Below are 21416 nucleotides of genomic sequence, written 5' to 3'. Positions count from 1 at the left end.
CACGGTCAGCCTGGACCCCAGCAAGGAGGAGTTCAACAACAGGCTGAGCAGGTGCAGAATGGTGGTTGAATGTGCTTTTGGATGCTTAAAGGTTTAGGCGTCTCCTGACTTGGTTGAACTGCAGCGAACACAACATTCCCTTTGTGGTGGCAGTCAGTTGTGCATGCCATAATCTTTTTGAGGGCAAGGGGAAAACTTATTCGACATGGTGGGGTGCTGAGGCAGAGTGCCTAGGCAGAGAGTTTGAGTAGCCAGAAACCAGGGCGATAAGGAGAACAGAATGCGGAGGAGTGCAAATCAGAGACCTTGAAGGACAGTTTTATGAATGGCCAGTTTAGAGAGTTTTCCACATTGCTCTCAGCAAGTTGCCCCTGCATTCCCTGTATTTGCCTTTAATCCCTCACCCTACTGCTGCAATTCAAGCAATAGTCCGTTGTTCAAAGAACATGAGTTATTATTTGGGGAAAACATCTGGGAAATCAAGCAAGTGGGAACATGAAGAGAGGGGACTCAGAAACATGTGTGGGACCCCTTTTTGCTTCCCAAGGTGCTGGAAGGTAAGGCTGCCCTTGAGTCTCTCCCCTCCCTGTGTTGTGGGTCCCAGCGCATCCTGGTGACCTTGGGAGTGGAAGCAGTGGGGCTGAGGGAGGAGGGACTGGTGTTGTCATCGGGGAAGATGGGGTTCTGGGAGGAGTCTTCTCTAGACATGCAGCCAGGTGCTTTATCACAGATGTGAAGGAGGCAAAAAGGGTCTCCTGCTTCTTCACCTGCTGTTTTCTGGCAGCACTCCTCTCCTGGCATTCAGTGGTCTGGTTCTGCTGCTTTGCCCGTATCTCCTGCATGAGGGAGTTCATACACTCCATCGGCTCTCTGAACACGTCTTCCCTTATGTGTTTTCGCCTGCAGATCTGAACCAGGTGGTCAGATGCTAGAAGAGGGGGAATACGCAGTGAACGTGCTGCCATCCCAACTGCAATGAAAAGTTATAAGGGCTCACATTACAGCACATACATTGTGTTAAGCCTACCCCACATTTGTTAGCCTACACTGATGGTCTCTGTAAAGACAATGTAGATGCGTTCAATGCAAGACCAAATGTTTGCTGTAAAGTGGGCATTTTACAGCAGGTGCACGGAGTTCTCAGGGGAGCATCTAGACACATGCGATTCGGAGACAGGCAGGCATGTTAAGGGCCCAGCAAGGGCAGGAACCTGCAAGCAAGGGGATGGATCAGGGTAGCTTCCCTATATGTCCAGCACACACAGCTTTCTGGGACAGTGCTACTTTCCCAGAGTGCAGGAGCCTGCAAGTGGGGAGCGTGAAAGGGCCAGGCTAGGGCAGCTTCCTTCTGTGTCTGGTATACAGTGGGTCCAGCACACTCAGCCTCCTGGGGAAGTGCGACTTCCCCAGCGAGCAGGGTGTGTGTGTGTGTGTGTGTCTAGCACATGTGACTTTCTGGGGAAGTGCTACTTTCCCAGCCCCTGGTGGGGTGAGGATGTCCTGTACATGTGGATTTCCACAGAGAGTGCTAATAGCTTCTCCTCCTCCTTCATCTAATTTGCCTTGAGATTCACCAGTCTTCTCCAAATCACACAGAGTGATTGGGAGCAGATGCTGACTGAATATGGCCATAAACCCCGGCCTTATGCTGCAATGCTTTGTGGTTCAATGATGCCAGGCCACTTACTGGTGGTTTGGTGTGGGAAGGAGTCCTACCATATAGGACAGACTAAGGCAGGCCATCCCAGAAAACTTGTGAGAAGGATCAAAGAGTTCCTAGCTGAGAGCTTCATGGAGATATGCAGGCAAGACTCCCACTCCGTCTTCAGACACATTAACAAGCTCTTCCCAGTACAGACCTCTGAGGGACACCACTATCTACCTCTCTCCTTTCTGAAACATGACCATTTATTCTCACACTTTATTTCTTATCTTTTAATCAGATACTGATACGTGAGAGGATCTTCCCTCATATCTCATGACAACTTACTTTGCTTAAGAAACTTTTATGAGGGACCTTGTTGAAAGCTTTCTGGAAATCTAAATACACATCTGAATTCCTTCAGAACTCACAGGTAAATCCCATCTGGTCCTAATGACTTGTTTTTGTTTATTTTATCAATTTGTTCCAAAGTCTTCTCTAGTGAGTCTTGAACAGTTTCTCAGACCCTCTTCTGTGAAGATAGATACAAATGTATTTAATTTCTTGCAATGGCCTTATCTACCTTGAGTGTTACTTTAATATCTCAATCATCCTGTGAGCTCACTGGGACGTGGTCTATAGTAATGAGTTATTTCAAAGTGGAGCATACACACTACCAAACCCCTTATTTTGAAATAACAGGCTGATTATTTCGAAATAATATTCCTCAAGGAAAGCAGGAGTTAACATTTATTCCAGAATAGTTATTTTGAAATAGCAGTAGTGTGAACACTCTACTGCTGCTATTTCAAAATAAAGACTACCCAAAGTCATTCAAAGTAATTACTCCCAAGTGCCTCCTGGGGCTCTAAGTCAAAGTAGCACATCCACAGTATGGGAGCCTGCCTCAGACTCATTTCAAGGCTTCCCTGTAATGTGGACACGCTATTTCAAAATAGTTATTTTGGGAGTTATTATTTCAAAATAAGTTATATTGAAATAATTTCCTAGTGTTGACATGCCCTGGTTGTTTAACAAGCTTCCTGCTTCTGATGTATTTAACTTTTTTTACTATTACTTTTTGATTCTTTAGACAGCTGTTTTTCAAATTCTTTTTTGGACTTACTAATTATACATGTATGTTTCACTTTTCTGAGTTTATGTTCCTTTCTATTTTCTCAATAGGATGCTCCAAGAAAGGAACATGTAGGAAAAACTATACAGGCAATGGTCTTCCTGTTCCAAAGATAGTTTTAAGAGTTCAGTTTTTTCTATATGTAGGCAGGCATTTTTAAGACCCTTCTACACACACACCTCTCCTTCCTTCTCTCTGGCTACATCTAGACTGGCATGATTTTCCGCAAATGCTTTTAACGGAAAAGTTTTCCGTTAAAAGTATTTGCAGAAAAGAGCGTCTAGATTGGCACGGATGCTTTTCCGCAAAAATCACTTTTTGCAGAAAAGCGTCCATGCCAATCTAGACACAGTTTTGTGCAAGAAAGCCCCGATCGCCATTTTCGCTATCGGGGCTTTTTTGAGCAAAACCATACTGGGTTGTCTACACTGGCCCTCTTGCGCAAAAGCATCCCCGTAAGAGGGCTTTTGCCCAAACGGGAGCAGCATAGCATTTCCACAAGAAGCACTGATTTCAGACAGTAGGAAGTCAGTGTTCTTGCGGAAATTCAAGCAGCCAGTATAGACAGCTGGCAAGTTTTTCCGCAAAAGCAGCTGCTTTTGCGGAAAAACTTGCCAGTCTAGACACAGCTTCTATGACTTACAGTCAGTGAGAGGTAAGAGAAGTAATATTGTCTCATGTACAGCTGACATACAGTTATGCAATAAATTCAGCAAAACCAGAATAGTATATACTTAAAAGTAAAACACAGGTAGTTGCAAATGCTTAAAACCTGCTTTCAACTCCAGTAATGTGCACTCACGTATGTGCTGCTGTTCTGAGAGCTTATCAGTGTAATACAGCTGTTGCTTCCAGCTGAAACGCTATCAGCTTCTTGGAGTGACAGACACAGCATGGTAAGCACACTTCCTCTTAAAACTGTTTTTTTAATCTGAGGATTATCGTGAGATGTCTGCTAATAGCATGGCAGTATTTTGTAATGGACTTGTTGACCCTAGGAGTCAGAATGCAACTTTCTCCTTGAACAATGAGGAAATGAATGTCATATCTTCCATTTATGGTTAATATAGTATTATATAAAAACCTTATTCAAATGTATAATTGTAAGATTACTATTAAAATCGTAGGTCTTAAAAAGTATGGATATTATGAGTTAACATGTGAATATTCCATTAGCCTTGTACATGTACTTTACACTTGCTGAACAATGACATTGAGATGAACATTCTCATGAAACATTCCAGTAACAACGTTAACTGTAACCTATCATTTAAAATTTTCCAAAGTGAATGAGAAGTTGTTACATCTTCTTGTCATGTGCTAAGATCTGAAGAAAACTTTTGTAATCTCTCTTACTTTCTCTAAGGAGTATACAAAGCCTTCCTCTACATCTGAAGAATGAAGTAAGTAGCCCTCATTAAAAGTTGTATTTGCTTTTTCTCTATTGGATTCCATGACAGATAGCTATGCCTTTTGAATAACCAATAATTACTATTCATCTTTTAATTTTTAATACGGAAAGTAATTCATAAGGACATTATTATTCATAATAATTTGATATTATCTCTCAATAGGTCCTATATTATTATCTTATCAAATCCCCAAATTTAATTGTTTGAATTAAGAAGAGAAGAGGATGAAAATAAACATCATACACTCTGACCAAATTTAAAAAAGAAATAATTTAAAAATGTTTGTTTCTCTAACAGGATTCAGTCAATTTGTTCCAAACATTATGACAAAATTTGTCTTCACTTTTGAAACAATCTGCAAAATTTTGAAATGTACAGATTTCACATTGAACAGTTATAGGAATGTTGTACACTGATCTTATCATAGAATTCTGTATACAATTTTAAATATAGGACCATGTCTCTCTCCCTACTGGTACCTAGATTACTTAGGTAACATTTCCATGCTTGATAAATTTGCGGTAGGGCTTGGGCCAAAGCTCACTGAGGTCTATGGAAAGGCCAGACATTAAATTTACTGCCCTTTGAATCAAACTTAAGTGGGGAGATGCATATAAATATAAAAGAATGGCATACATTTAATACAATGAAGTAATTATAAGGATAAATACAACAAATTCCCCAGTTTGCATGAATTATTGTGGCAAATTACGTAGTTTTTGATTTAATGAATAACTTCTGGTTTTAGCTGGAGTGAGGATATTAATAAAGTGTGAGTTAGGTGACAGGTGCATAACTTTATACCTAAGAGTATTCCAATTGAATGCAGTGGGGGTTTTCATATCCATGCTTATATATTTTCAGAATTAGGGCCTTAATCTTTTTTTCTACACTTTTGGTAGGGTCATTTTTGATGCATGTTATTAAAAAGCCATAATTTTAAACAAATTATTTATTCACCCAATTATTTTGTATTGAACTAGCTCTCTAGAGCCTGGCCTCACTAAAGGGGAAAGCTGACTTAAGATACGCAACTCTAGCTATGTTAATTATGTAGCAGAAGCCAAGTATCTTAAATCATATTTTGGCACCATCCACACAGCAGGTCGAGGGGACCACACATGTCCGTCAACTTCCCTTACTCCTCGTGAGGAGCAGGAATAGTGGTGCTGATGGGAGTGCCCTCTCAGTGTTAACGTATCTTCAGTAGACCCACTAATTTGAACTCCAGAAATCAACTGCGGCAGCCTCTCTAGTGTAGACAAGCCACAGGTTATTGAATACTATTTGGCAAATATATTTTTGATGAAAACAAATGAAAAACATTATATTAGACTTTTTTCTTGTTATTCAAACGACTTTCAGAAGCTTTCTTGTTTTCCTTAGTCAAAGTTTCCCATCTTTATCATCTTTCTTTTAGGAAAATTTCCCTATTTTCAGGTATAAGATGAGTTATTTCAGCTTTGTTGCTAGCACTCATTAGAGCTAGTCAATTTCTGATTAAATAATTCTCCATTAGAAAATTTGGTTTTGGCAAAACTGAAACGTTTTGTGAAATCAATGCACTTTTCAGTGAAACTTTGTTTTGCTGATTTGATTTATTTCTAAAAAATATAAAAAATTTAATTTAGAGAAAAATCAACGTTTTATTTTAATACTATTTAATACTGACATGTAATGACATTTTATAATATGACATGTCAGTCATAGTATGCACTATTTCTACTGACATGATGTGCTATATTATATCAGCAAATTATATGTTTTTATTTTTACTTTTATATAGTATGTTATTCTTATGTATTGTAAATATTTTAATTTATATTCATCTTATTTTCTTGTTTAAATATTGAAAGATCAAACTATGTTTTTGACAACTGTCTTTGAACAAGAAAATGAAAGGTACACATTATAGTAATTAAGAGTAGCAGCTGTTTAAAATATCCTAGAAAACTGATTCCAGGCTAATACAAGGATATTAAAAACAGCTGCTATATAATTAAAACTGAATGAAACTTGTATTCTATTCTATTATTCTCTTATTCATAGTGTCTCTCTGTTTTTGTCATGAAAAGTCTGATACTAAACAAGATATAAGAGGAGCACTATGGTCTACAGGACTAACCTGCTTGGTTGCCTATATATCTTTTCTTATGGATTTATTATTTCCTTATGGTTTGGATTATTTGTTTTATTATAATAGGCTAATAGGCTGATATTAAAGTTGTTTGGCTGTAACACAATGGACCTACAGGCCATGTCATGTATGCTGAACTAAAGCAAAATTAACATACATGTGTCTGGGACCTTTCACCCAGCAAGTAAAGTTAGTTAATATATATCTTGACCTTTCACCTAGGGCATGTCTAAACTAGGAAATGATTTCAAAATAACTATTTCATAGTCCCACAATAACTATTTCAAAATAAGCTTATTCCCAGAGGGTGTTTCTACACTGCAGGACAAAAGTTGAATTAAGCTACACAACTTGAGCTATGTGAATTGCGTAGCTTATGTTGAAATAGCTTAATTAGGCATTTGGCGCTGTCTACACAGCAGGAAGTTGAAGGAAAAACACTCTTCCTTCCACTTCCCTTATTCCTTGTGAAATGAGGGTTACAGGAGTTAGAGTAAGAAGTCCTCCATCTTGCCGTTGTTTCGAAATAATGACTTGTAGTATAATTGCACTCTTTGTTATTTTGGAATAAAGTCAGTTATTCTGAAATGATGTTGCTGTGTAGATGTACCCCAAGAAAATCAGGAGTTACTATTTGAAATAACCAGCCCCTTATTTCAAAATAATGGGCCTGGTAGTGTGGATACTCTTCTTGTTATCTCAAAATAAGTAGACCAGGGCTTAGATAGATGGTGATAAGCTAAAGAATAAGGTGCCAAGGTGCATATTATGTGCCAAAGAAGGTTAACATAGGGGATTTCCTAAGTTCATATCCTTTTAAACTTAACAGGTGAAGGAGAAAGAAAGAACCTGAAGCATGGGCCTGGTGCTTCAACCAAAGTAAGCAAGAGTTATACTATGACACGCTGTGTCAAAAGCAAATGTTTGCCTGCAAGTCAGTGTCTCTTGGCACTAGAACTGCTAGCACTGCTAAAAGCACATGAAATATGTAAATACATTCCATCAGGACAGTACAGGGACACCTAGCTGAGTACATGATATAAAAGTTTGAAACAACAAGAGTGAAAGCATAACAATGGGTAGTGAATGCTTTGGAGAAAAGTACAAAGGGAGGCACCAAACGTCATTATTGTGTAAGGGGATACGTAAGGTGTGTATCATAGATTATTCATTTCTATCTATAAATGTTGGGGCATCTCACTTAACTCTTTGGCTGGCCTAGGGGACAATAGTGAAATCCATACTATTGACTGAAACTTGTCCATTGTCACAAGTATAAACACATAGGGTCTCGGAGGCCATCTGGCTACAGACAACTATTAATGTACTTTGTTCAACAATAAACTTAACTCGGGTGTCTTCGTCTCTTATCTGAGTCTGTGGTCTTTGGGGGCTCTTGTGAAATCTATTATGCTAGCTACCTGTGCACAGCTGGCATGATATACTGAGGGAGCATACAAAAACACATGCAGCTGAACGTTTGTCATCACTGATGGAGCAGGAGACCAGTCAGGATGCCACACCAGTGAATCCTGAATTTACTGTATCTCTATCCTGAACAACTACAACATATACACCACATCTTGGAAAGAACCAAAATAATTGGTTAAGACCCAAAATGATGGGTTAAGACAGAAATAACAAATGTGATACCTAACAACAAAAGGTCCATGAACAACAAATTGACCTATGGCATAATAAGATTAGATCACTAATACATTAACCTATAGGAAAAAGACACTCCAACATTAGTTAGGTGAGGAAATACCAATAAAGAATAAGGAAAAAAGGGGGAAATTCTTTACTGAATATGCATCAAATGTATCTGTGGCAGTATAATGTATTATAAAAGTGACATCTCAAACTAGGGGCAGTAGGCGAAGGAGCTGCAGTCCTTGGGAGGTGCCTGATGGCCTCTGGTGAGGATAGGGAAGGTGATGGTGATGAGGAAGATAGTGACTAACACTTCAGGTTTTTCTAGAAGGGATGGTATGAGTATATGGATGTGCAGTTGTACATAGTGATTGTGCTTAATGTATTAATAATCTATATTTATAAATATAAATAAATTCTTATAGTATGTGTGTTATAACTGTGCACATCAGGATTCCCAGTTATATAATAGCTTGAATAATATTGGGCCTGATCTTTGGAGAGCAACCTTCAACTCTCAAAAGTGATAATTGGGGAATCTTAAGTAATTTATATAATTAATACATAATCTAAAGACCTGGCAATAGCACTTAGTGCTAATTGGAGAAGAACATAACATAATTAATATACATGTTGTGCCATATTATGACAGGTCAGGATAGAGCAGTAATAGTATTATCTTAACAAATGTTTTGCAGGAGGGCACTACAGTCATTAGGAAACTAGCTACCCTAGACTGCTCTAGGTTTGTAGTTAATCTATTTGGTGTTGAGAGTTCAGCTGTGGGATTGTGTTCATGGACGTTTGGAATGTGACTAGGACTATGGTTTGACCACGAGTGGTAGATATAAGTAATGTGCTTGAAATAATTGTTGGCTTTGTGAGGATACGCTTCCCAAACTGCACTAGAGCCCCTGGTGGATTTCACAGGTTCATAATTTACCCTCCATAAGGGACAGGTGAACATGTCAACTGCAAAGGGCACCACTCCATCATTATGCGGGCCTGGGTTGAACACAGGGAATACACTAGCAAGGGGCATGATGAAAAGTGCTGAGGAGACTTGGTGTTCACCTTTTTGGACAAGCAGGGACATGGTCATCAATGGGATCCCTGTGCCCACTGTTACTTCAAGGGACTCCACATACCCTTTCCTTTCATAGCTCATCTTGAAACCATACTCCCAACCTCTGCAGGCCAGGAAGATCAGTGACATGGTTTCTGAGGAAATGAATAATCTTTATAGCACCCTGAGTTTGGATGGTGTGGTATAAATAAAATGAGAATTAATCATTGATTTACGTAATAGAATATGAAATAGTTGTTCTATTATTCTGCTTAGCATTCTTCATTCATCTAAACATTTTGCTTGCTTTCGTGCACTGTAGCTGCCCATTCAGTAGGGGGCTTACTTCAATGAATTGTCCACATGGATATCCAGGTTTTTTTTTCTGGCTGTTAATTTAGAACCTTGTAAAGTGTGTTTATAGCTCAAATATTTTCTTAAAGACACCAGAAATAAAATAAGGAAAGTCCTACCAGCTAGGTTGAAAGAGGTACTTTTGGGCAAGAAGCATCTACCTTAAAAATCAGAGACTTTGACCTGCTGACAGTTCCTGACAAATGAACAGCACAGTTTTGCTTCTGATGCATAATTGAATTGAATCCTGAAGAGTTTGAACAGCCCTGAAAACTAGTATTTAGGAAGCATCAGGTATTGGCCACTACCAGCGCAGTATCATCTGGAAGGGCAATTTTTTAATATGCTTTTATGACACTTTTTTATCGATATAGTAATAACTTCTTCATAGCATCAAAGGAAGTCATCTTTCATAGTATATAATTAGATGACTGAAACCATTAAAAATCCTCTTATAAAATTAACATAAACATATATTTGCCTTAGAGGAATGAATGACAAAGAAATCACGTAACGTGATACAGTACATTAACTAAAAAGAAGCGCTTCTGCAAAACTAGCAGCATTAACCATGTTTAACAACTGTAAATGAAATATTAAGCCTTTATGTATTAAACATCATTAAGTACAGGTAGTCCCCGGGTTACGTACAAGATAGGAACTGTTGGTTTGTTCTTAAGTTGTATGTAAGTCGGAACTGGCATCAGCCGCTGCTGAAACTGATCAGTTTCAACCACGGCTGAATCTGGATGCCAGTTCTGACTTACATACAGATTCAACTTAAGAAACCCAGGCGTCCCCAAGTCAGCTGCTGCTGAAACTGATCAGCGGCTGATTCCAGGAAGCCTGGGGCAGAGCAACTCTGCCTCGGGCTTCCTGTAGTCAGCGCTGGTCAGTTTCAGCAGCGGCTGACTTGGGGACGCCTGGGGCAGAGCAGCTGGGGTGCTGCTGGGTTGCTCCAGTAGCGCGGTTCCTCGGCGCTACTGGACCAACCCAGCAGCCCCCAGCTGCTCTACCCCAGGGGTAGGCAAGAAAAGCCTAGTCTGCTTGGGGGGGGGGGCACTAGCTGCACACACCCCCCCCAGCAGATCAGGGGGACAGGAGCAAAGCCACGGAGCACGCCCGCAGCGGGACAGCCCAAGCGCGCCCAGGCTGTCCCGCTGCGGGCGTGCTCCAAGGCTTTGCTCTCCATCTCCCTGCAGACCAGGCGTGCTTGGGCTGTCCCGCTGCGGGCGTGCTCTGCAGCTTTGCTCCTGTCCCCCTGGTCTGCTGGGGGGGTCCAGCAAAGCCGCTGGACCCCCCCAGCAGACCAGGGACACCAGAGCAAAGCCACTGCCTGGGCGGCTTTGCTTGTTTGCTCGGGTGTCCCTGGTGTGCTGGGGGGGTCCAGTGGCTTTGCTGGACCCCCCCAGCAGACCAGGGGGACAGGAGCAAAGCCGCCCAGGCTGCGGGAGTCCTGCTGCCTGGGCGGCTTTGCTCCGGGGCAAACGAGCAAAGCTGCCCAGGCAGCGGGAGTCCCGCCACCTGGGCGGCTTTGCTCGGGTGTCCCTGGTCTGCTGGGGGGGTCCAGCGGCTTTGCTGGACCCCCCCCCCCCAGCAGACCAGGGAGACCAGGAGAAGCTTTTCTCGCCCCAGAGGACACGGGTGGTGACCCGCCGCCCATGAGCTCTGTGGCGAGAAAAGCCCCATTCGTAAGTGCGGATCCGACATAAGTCGGATCCGCATAAGTCGGAGACTGCCTGTACCATAATTTCAATAGTACTTATTATAATACTTTGCATTTCGATAGTAGTTTGCAACTAAGGACATTGAAGTGCTTTATAAATATTGATAAAGTGATATGCAACTCCTGTGAGATAGATAGCTCTTTTTATTCCCACTTTACTCATGGGAATACTGAGGCACAGAGTGATTATTTGAATTGCCAAAAACCATAGAGGAAGGAAGAAACAGTGGTAGGAATGGAGCCCAGGAGTTCTGATTCCTAGTCCTAAATGAACATAAGAATGGTCATACTGGGTCAGAACAATGGTTCATCTAGCTCAGTGTCCTGTCTTCTATCCCAGATCTTTCAGAGTGAATGAATAGAAAAGGGCGATTATTAAGTGATCCATCCCCAATCATCCAGTCCCAGCTTCTGGCAGTCATAGATTTAGTAACACAAAGAGCCTGATTGTCCTGGATAGTAGCCATTGATGAACCTACTCTCTATGAATTTATTGAATTCTTTTATGAATCCCCCAAAAACAAGTACCGAAGGTTGACTGCATATTGTATGAAGAAGTACTTCCTATTGTTTGCTTGTTTTAAACCTATTGCCTATTATTTTCTTTGGGACCTCCTAATTCCTGTGCTATGTGAGGAGGTAAATAATACTTCCTTTATTGACTTTGTCCACATCATTTATGATTTTATAGAAATCTGCCATTACCCACATTAGTTATCTATTTTCTAAACTGAGCAAGTCTAGTCTTTTTGATCTATCTTCACATGAAAGGAGTTTAGTCCCTAATAATTTTTGTTGCCCTTCTTTGAACTTTGTCCAATTCTATTACATCTTTTTTTTAGATGGAGTGCCCACAACTGCTCATAGCACTAAAGATGTGGGCATACTGCAGATTTAGTTTTAGTGGCATTATGATTTTTTTGTGTAGTATTTATCTCTTTACTAATGGTTGCTAATAGTCTCTTAGCTTTTTTGACTGCCACTGAACACTGAGAAAATATTTTCAGAAAACTATCCATCATGATTCCAAGATTTCTTTCTTGAGTGACTATTAAATCCCTTATTTTGTGCGTATAATTGGTATTATAAACATTTCATTTCATCTGCCATTTTCTCGCTCAATTACACAATTTCAACTTTGTAAATCTTAGCAGTCAGCTTTAGACTTAACTGTCTCAAGTAATATAGTATTGTTTGTGAACTTTGCTACTTGACTATTTGCCATTTTCCATATCATTTTTGAATATGTTGAATAGGATTGGCCCCAGTATGGATCTTTGGGGGACACCACTCGTTACCTCTCTTAATTCTGAAAACTGGCCATTTATTCACACTTTTTGTTTCCTATTCTTTAACCCATTATCAATCCATGGAAGGAACTTTCCTCTTATCTCATTACAGTTTAATTTGCTTAAGAACCTTTGGTGAGGAACCTTGTTAAAAATCTGAAAATCTAAGTACACTCTATCCATTGAATCCCCTTTTTCTACATGCTTATTGACCCCCTCCCCTTGAGAAGTCTAGAAAAGGGGTCCTCTACTTTTTTAGCCACAAGATCACTTTTTGAATTGAAGTGCAATCCAAGATCTACCTCAAACCCAAATACCCTTGCCCCACCTCCTTTGTGCCCTTTCTCTGAGGCCCTGCCCCTGCTCACTCTGCCCTCCCTTTCTCCCTCCCCCATCATCCCTCGCTCTCACCAGGCAGGGGCAGAGAGTTGGGGTGCAGGCTCTGGTCCTGGGCTTAGGGATTTGGAGTGTGAGAGGGGCTCGGAGCTGAGCCTGGAGCAGGGAGTTGGGGTGCAGGAGGGAGTTCAGGTTGTAGGCTTTGGGGGGGAGTTTGGGTTCAGGAGGCTCAGGACTGGAGCAGGGGGTACAGGAGGGGGTTTTTGACTGGGGAAGGGGTTCAGAGCTGGCTCCTGCTGGACACTGCTTACTGCAGGTGGCTCCTGGGTGGTGGTGCAGTGGGATTAATGCAGGCTCACCCCTGCCCTGACACTGCACCACTCCCAAACGCAGCCAGAAAACTCCCTCCCCCCTCGCCTCCATCCCAAGGCCTGCTGTGCCCCCTCCTCTCCCTTCCCTTCCCTGCCCTGCCAAGCAAGCAGGAGGCTTTGGGGGGAGGAGGGGAAGCAGCTCCAAGGCAAAGGGCAGGAGATAAGCAGCAGTGGGAGGCGGGGCAGATGATGTGCTGGCACTTGATAGCCAAACCACTGAGGATCACCTGTCAGAGGCTCCAAGATCTACCAGTAGATCCCGATCTACTGGTTGGTGACCACTGGTCTAGAAGATTGGTGATGCATGATTCCCCTTTACAAAAGTCATATTGACTATTCCCCCAACATACTGTGTTCCTCTGTGTGCCTGATAATTCTGTTCTTATAATAATTTCAACCATTTTGCATGGTAGATTTACCATCCTGTAATTACCAGGATCATCTCTAGAGCCTTTTTAAAAAACGGCATTACAATAACTACCTTCCAGTCCTTTGGTACAGAAGGTGTTTTGCAGTAGACCTTACAGCCTTCCTTGTAATCAGTATAGATACATAAATGTTAGGAACAAGTTGGCAAAGCTTTCAATAAATTGCCTTGAAAAATATATCAAAACATTTCCAACCAGGAGTCCTTCTCCTTCCAAATGAAGATACCACCCTCTTCTGTGTGAAAGGAACAGCAGGAGTGACTTTAATACCAGTGCACAGGTTGTCTATACTTTCATGAAGCATGTCACTCATCCATCCATCCATCCACCCACCCACCCACCCATCCATCAACATGCAAGGTCACAGAGTAGCCTTGCCAAGTGCAAACCCACCTGAATACTATAGATACCTATGCAGAATGGCTAGCCCCTACCATTGCCGATATTATCTTATCTTCCACATCATTAATAAAGATGTGAATTGGTGTAGGGCCAAGGGCTGACTCCTAGAAACACGCCTGCTTGATGTTGATTTTCCATTTACAATTACATTTTGAGTCTATTTAACCAGTTTTTAATTCATTTATGTGGGCCATAATAATTTTGCATCATTATAGTTTTTTAATCAAAATGTTGCATAATATCACATCAACTCTTTACAGAAAGACTAGATAGATCACCTCATAACAGTTATCATTATCAACCAATTTTTTTATGAGATTAAAAGAATATCAAGATAGTGATGGCAGGGTCTATTTTCCATGGCCCCATGTTGATTGGCTTTAATGATGTCACCCTCCAATAATTCTCTCTTAACCAACCTGGCTGTCAACTGCTCAAGTAAAAGGGGGCATGACTCAAGTTGCTGGGCCTTTAAATCCTTTAAATCACCCCCCTCACACACACACACACACACACCATTCAGTAGGCACCAGTTACCTCTAATAGAAAGCCCTCGAGCCTGCATCCTGCTGCAGGACCGAAGCCCCAAGTTCGCTTCCTCTCCTCCCAGTCTGTTAGGTGGAGAATAGGATGGGGAGGGGAGGTTCTGTCACCTGTACTTCAATGTAAAGAGCCACAGGTAGGTCATGAGCCAGGGTCTGGCCACCCCTGCCACGTGGGAAAGCTTGAGTCAAATCTTTTTTCCTCCCAGTTCTCATGTTCTTCTGAACTTTCAGATTTCCATAGAAAGAAATATGGGCACACCATGTAGGAGTCTATTCTTAAGGTCTTTCTAAAGTTAGTATCAGTAAGAACTGGAAATCTCCTAGGATCCTGTATTCACTCTGAGTATTCCTGTTCAGTTTCCAAATCAGTGAATTCAAATAAATACATACAACCTTTTCACTGCTTACCTAAATGGAACCTCCAGAACTTCTGACTCACTGGCCATTGTTTAAAACAATGCATTTCACAGGGATGAAAGGATCCAGGGCTGTGTCCAGACTCAGGGTTTTTTTCGAAAAAAGTAGCCTTTTTTCGAAAAAACTTCACCTGCATCTAGACTGCAGAAATTAAATTGAAAGAACGTGGCTTTTCTTTCGACGGCGGTAAACATAATTCCACGAGGAAGAACGCCTTTTTTCGAAAGTGCTCTTTCGAAAAAAGGCGTTCTTGAAAGCAAACAGGGCTTTTTAGAAAGAGAGCATCCAGACTCACTTGCTGCTTTCTTTTGTAATAGCGGCTTGCTTTTTCGAAAGTTCCGCGTGCAGTCTAGACGCTCTCTTTTGAAAGAGGCTTTTTCGAAAGTATCTTTCGAAAAAGCCTCTTTCGAAAGAGGCTTGCAGTCTAGTCATAGCCCAGGTGAACTTGTTGACATTTTTTAGTGATGTAAATTGTCCAGGCTTATATTTTTAGAGTATCTCAGGTGCTAGTGACATTTAGTCTGTATTTCAAATAAGGATTTGAATCAGGCGCTATTCAGAATATAAACGTATTTATGAATAGACTCACTAGTACACAGTGTTCATTTTGAGTTCAGAAGTGTTTGGATAGATTGGATGCAAAGTCTGAAAAGAAACACATGCAGCTCAATGAATAATGATACTGACAACCAAACTAATCATAAATATGTCTTGCTCACAGGTTGAAACAGATTGGGAAAATGGATTTGGAAAGGAAGGGAGTGTTAGATAATCGATAATAAAAAGCAAACCACGCAATATTGGACTGCGGGAGAAAAACAACCCTAACAAAACAATCACAGAAGAGTACATTTGAATGAATCTTTGCAATGCAAGGTAATTGTTGAGAATGATTTCCTACAATTGTATCTTCTAAAAAGGATTTAAACCAAATAGACTGGTGGAGAATAAGCATACAGAAATAAATATTGACGGGACTTGAACTTCATAATGTAGAGAAATGTGGGTAACAAGATATCCATGAGATTCCCTTTTTAAGGACTCAAGAATGGAGATTTATTAATAATTATTATTTATAAAGATTATTGAAAATTTTAAACTAGAATTTTCCCCACAAAAATTGGGCTGTATCAAAAAACATTTTTATGTATTTTTTATGTTTCTATGTGAAATTTTAAAATAAAATTAAACATATTTTCATTTGGTTTTGAATTGAATATATGCCTTTTTAAAAAGCTGAAACCTCATTTCAAATTTTTATCTTTCACCTCCTTGTCCTTCCCCCTCCCCACTTTTTGACCACTGCATTCAAAACAATGATTGGTGTTTAGGGTTTGCTTCCTCCTCCCCACCCCCTCCTGATTTTCCCTTTTCCAATGTAGCTTTTCAAAAAATGTCCATGTTTAGAAAAGTTGCAGAGTAGCAAAATTAAAAATAGCATTTTTTAGTTTCTGACAAAATTAATGTTGTTTGTATTTGTTTCAAAATTGTCCCATACATATTCAACAAATTTCAGAAAAAATATTCAACTTTTTCATGGAGGCAAAGTATTTTCTTTGACTAGAATAACAGATCCCAAAAGAATGCAATAAAACAAATGAACAGCCAAATCTGCCCAGTTATGCCCATAGAAATCTGCAAGAAATTCAGTAGAATCAATAAACTTATTCTAGATTTACCTGGATATAACCGGCCCAGATCGTTTAATTTTTTATAAGGCAAGATTAGATGGCTGAATTCTCATGTAATAAAACACACTGTACAGCACACCTAAAACCCACATATAAGATGTTTTTGTTTTGTTTTGTAGAGGCAGTGGAGAATAGTATACATGCTACAAAGGACTGTATAGGGTTATGTGCAGAAATTTAAATGTAACTGCTTTTGGAGGGGCATGCTAAACAAACACATATTACAGACATTAAACCATATCAACATATGCTCACATGTTATCTGTAGAAACAAACAGCAGTACGCTCACCATTTCAAAGAAAATCCATGAGTCATGGAGCTAGTTGAATATATGTATCCCCAAGTACTTGATGGGGGCAGAGTTGCAGATTTCGACTGCAGCAGGGAGAGCAAGCTTTCTGGAGGATCTTGGGGTATGTCTAGACTACATGCCTCTGCCGACAGAAGCATGTAAACTAGGCTACCTGCCATAGTCCAAGAAGCCAGGATTTAAATATCCCCTGCTTCATTAAAATAGACATGGCCGCAGTGCTGTGCCGGCTCAGCTGATCGTCGGCACAGCGCGCGAGTCAAGATGCGGATCGGTCGACAGGGGAAGCCTTTGTCGACCGCTCCCTTATGCCTTGTGAAATGAGGTTTACAGGAGCGGTCGACAAAGGCTTCCCCTGTCGACTGATCTGCATCTTAACTCGTGCACTGTGCCGATGATCAGCTGAGCCAGCACAGCGCGGCAGCCATGTTTATTTTAATGAAGCTGGGATATTTAAATCCCGGCTTCTTTGACTATGGCGGGTAGCCTAGTTTACATGCCTCTGTCGGCAGAGGCATGTAGTCTAGGCATACCCTTGCTGTCCCCACCACAGCCCTGGGGCTGGAGATGTTCTGTGTCCCTGCTGATTATTGGAAGGGCCTGTGCACCTGCTTGTTCCTCTTGTGCATGCCCCTGAATTGTTACCAAGTCATGGACTAAGAGGTGTGCAAAGCTATGTGAAACTATCCTTATTTTAACTGAAGTGTAGGAGCATAAGCTTTCGTGGGCAAAGACCCACTTCGTCAGATGCACGTAGTGGAAATTTCCAGAGGCAGGAATAAATATTTATTCCTGCCTCTGGAAATTTCCACTACGTGCATCTGATGAAGTGGGTCTTTGCCTACGAAAGCTTATGCTCCTACACTTCAGTTAGTCTATAAGGTGCCACAGGACTCCTCATCGCTTTTGCAGATTCAGACTAAAATGGCTACCCCTCTGATACTATCCTTATTTTGTCCATGTTTTGAGTGTAAAAAAGAAAATAAAAAATGTTGCAAAACTATATGATATATCACAATAATGGGAATTGTTTTACCTTCCTCAAAATAGGTTGATGTTCCTGTGAGTTTTTCTAATGGTCATAATCTTATAATCTCGGTTTATACTGGTGTGTTGTACTGGAGAAAGAGCTGATGATCTGTGTCTTTGGGGAGACCATTTAAAAATTAAGACAAATTATTTACTGAATGCTGTTCTTTCGTTGTAGAGCATTCATTATGTTCTCAAATTGATGGATTTGTCTTTGATCCTACTTGTAGATCTCCTTTAACTGGCCTATTGTAGGTAATGACATCAATGAACAATATATTGTTTTTGTGGGTCTTTATTCATACATGTGTGTATTTTGTTTAGGGTATGGACTGAAGACTTTTTAGGGTATGGACTGAAGACTTGTTAACACAGGAATGGGCACACTCTTTGTGCTGAGGGCCACATCTGGGTATGGAAATTGTATGGCAAGCCATGAATGCTCAGAAAATTAACAATTCTTGTTCATACAGAGACAACACAAGATGACTTCAAAATCAACACTATTAAAATAATTCTGTTGAACAATCACTGTTAGAAAACAACTTTATTTAGCTTTTTTGATTGTACCAGATAATGTTGCCCCTATCTGAACACAAATTGCATGTTAGCTAAAATTACCTGACTTCTTCATGATCTGTAATTAGCTTTATTGAATCATCTGTCCCTCTTCATTTCACTGGGGCAATAACCAAAATATATTCAAACTATTTTAGCTTCAAAGTAAACCATGATTAAGCAATGTTGCCCTGCTCCCACCATCCATTGGTGCTCCAGCTAGAAAGTGGATTGGGGCACAAGAGTTTGCAAGCCTCCAACCCTGCTCCCCAGTAGGAGCGCCAGAGTCGGGCAAGTCCCTAACCTTGCTTCCTGGCAGAGCGCCGGAAAGAAGCAGTGGAGTGTGAGGGTTAAATTAAATGTCTGATGGGACAGACATGGCCTGTAGGCTGTAGTTTGTCCTCCCCTATGCTAACTCCAAGCATTGAAAAATCATGGGACAGCACCCCCAAAATCATGAGAATGAATGGTATTTAATAAGATTTTTAAAAATAATACATGTTTGTACTTTTTATTTGCTTGCTGGTTTTGAGCCTTCAGGAGGTATGTTCTCAAATTTTTCTCCACAACAGTAATGGCAAAAGATAAAAAGGTATTTGGGACATCACATGACTCCAGGAGCTGGTGCTTTAAGAAAACACCAAATATTCAAATATCATGAGATCTGAGATAAAAGCACAAGAGTTGACAACAATGCTAACGTTTGGGGAGAAGCAAGTTTCTTTGTCATTTTGTATGTACAATATGCGCAGCTCGACAGCTTCTCTCACCAACAGAAGTTGATCCAATAAAAGTTTGCATCTCCAATATGTCCTCAGTCATTTAATTCTGTTGAAAGTTAGTCTTCAATACTTGTCTCAACTTTCCATGTCACTACATTCTCTGCTACTCCAATATCATAGATGATGAATTCACACCAAAAATTGTGTTAAAAATACTTTGCACTATGCTAATTAGACTCTGCATTTCAGTCAAACCTCTGGAAGGATTTTAAAAAGTCATCAAATTTCATTATGTTCACTGGCTGTCTTGGGCTTATCTAAATGGTAATAAGGAACAAATAAAAGAGCAAATGAACTATTTCATTAAATTTTCAAAAACTTTTAGCAAGAAGTGAATAATTTCTGTTAAAATTTCTGATGCTACTGATTTGTTTATTCAAACATATGGAGTTCTAGTGCCCATATGTTAAAATAATAATCCCTGGAGTCTTTTAAGAAGTTTCCTAAAGATTTCAAGACTTAATGCAGTCTTATTATCCAGCATTTATTTTAATAATGACATTTCAGACTTTTTTTTAAGCTTCTTCTCTGGCAGGTCAGATTCTTTTAAGAACCACCTCATTAGACTTCTGAGTATCAGCACTAACTTGGGCAGATTCTAGTCTAGTCTAAATACTGTCTACCTCTATTGATTCCAGTAGTGTTATTTCTAATTTACAACACTGTAGAAGGAGAATCATCCCCTGTATGTAGTAACTCTGACTGTATTCCATTTCCCTTACTTTCACAAAACAGAACATCGTCTAATGAGTAAATCCATAGAAATAATGGGGAGTCCTGTGGCACCTTAAGGACTAACACATTTATTTGGGCTTTCGTAGTCTGGAGCCTTCTTTGTCAGATCCATGAAAATCAATGGGACTGTTTCACTGAGAGCGTATCTAGACTATGCCGAACGGTCGAAAGAGGACTGTAATTAAGAAATTAAGATGTGGCTTTTTCGGCCCCCTCCCCTTTGTTGAAAAGCCACGTAAACCTCCCTTTTTAAGGAAGAGTGGCTTTTCAATGAAGGGGGAGGTTCACCGAAAAAGCCGGATTTTAATTACTTTCACTTTCAAAAGCTCCGCTTTCGAAAGTGCAATCAGAAGAAAATATGCAAATTCAGTGAGAATCTGCATATCCTCTTTCGACCATTCGGCGTAGTCTAGATGCGCCCTGAGTATGTAGCCTAGGTGTTTTACTCTGCAAATAGCCTGAAACAATTGTTCTAAAAGAGGTACGGTTTATGCCATATATCTTATGAGGCGTTCGTAGCTGGGGAAAGGACTCACAGCCACTTTTTCTTTGTATGACCCTTGCAGTAGCAGTAGTCAGAGGCCTACCCAATAGTAATTCAATCACCACATCAGGCAGTGCAAGGACTATAGGAAGCTACTATCCATAGTGGCACTAGCCACTTTAAAGAGTGTGATGGAAGGCAAGACCATTGTCATGTTCCTCCTCTGTACTAGCCAGCAGGGCTGATCCACTATGGGGCACAATTGCCCCTGTGCTCTGCAGCAATATGGAGCAGAAGCATCTCTCCCTAATCACCGGGACACACTGTGCCTAATTTTGTTAGTGTCCCTTAAGATGCCCTGTAAGAATGCCCGTCTGTACCTGAGCTATGAATTAAAGCTATAATTGCCTCAACAATATTTGTGTAGCATTTTGAAGGCAAAAAGTATTGTATAAATACTAATGCTTTTTATTAAATAATGCGATGCATAGAAACATCCTTTCAGATTATTCTTATAACTATAAAATACATATTTTACCTAACATTTTTGAGTCCTACAGAAAAGGAACCCTTCAATTTTCTGGAATTAACAGTACAGAAGCTGTCTTAGAGGATAATAGGCTGGATTATACTTTTGGATTTTTTGTTTTCATAGACAAAATGGAGCCTGCTTGATTAAATTAATTAATAAGGATGGCCGTGAGGGACAGCCCTCTTAAGATATGGTGATAATGCAGGTCCTAAAGCGATTAATGAATCTTTTGGAAATCTGTGTGATAACAGGAGCATTTTATGAGTTCATTATATGTGCCTCTAAGAATGTGATTTATATTTTATCATTTCAGCATTTAGTCTGACCCAATTGCTTTTACCCATGTGAAGCTTTTGTGTGGACAAGGTGATATATACTAAA

At 40.4% G+C, this 21416-nt stretch overlaps 1 long non-coding RNA gene across 1 annotated transcript; it reads left to right on the top strand.

Moving 5' to 3' along the window:
* The first annotated feature begins 4050 nt into the window (after positions 1 to 4050).
* Positions 4051 to 19280, top strand: LOC142826783 (uncharacterized). Its single transcript, XR_012901020.1, has 4 exons — positions 4051 to 4180; positions 7156 to 7205; positions 15635 to 15789; positions 18269 to 19280. It is a non-coding gene; the product is annotated as an uncharacterized LOC142826783 (long non-coding RNA).
* Positions 19281 to 21416: the final 2136 nt, after the last annotated feature.

This window comes from Pelodiscus sinensis, chromosome 2 (assembly GCF_049634645.1).
Source record: "Pelodiscus sinensis isolate JC-2024 chromosome 2, ASM4963464v1, whole genome shotgun sequence".
Lineage (NCBI taxonomy): Eukaryota > Metazoa > Chordata > Testudines > Trionychidae > Pelodiscus > Pelodiscus sinensis.
This window is presented reverse-complemented; position numbering and strand designations above follow the sequence as displayed.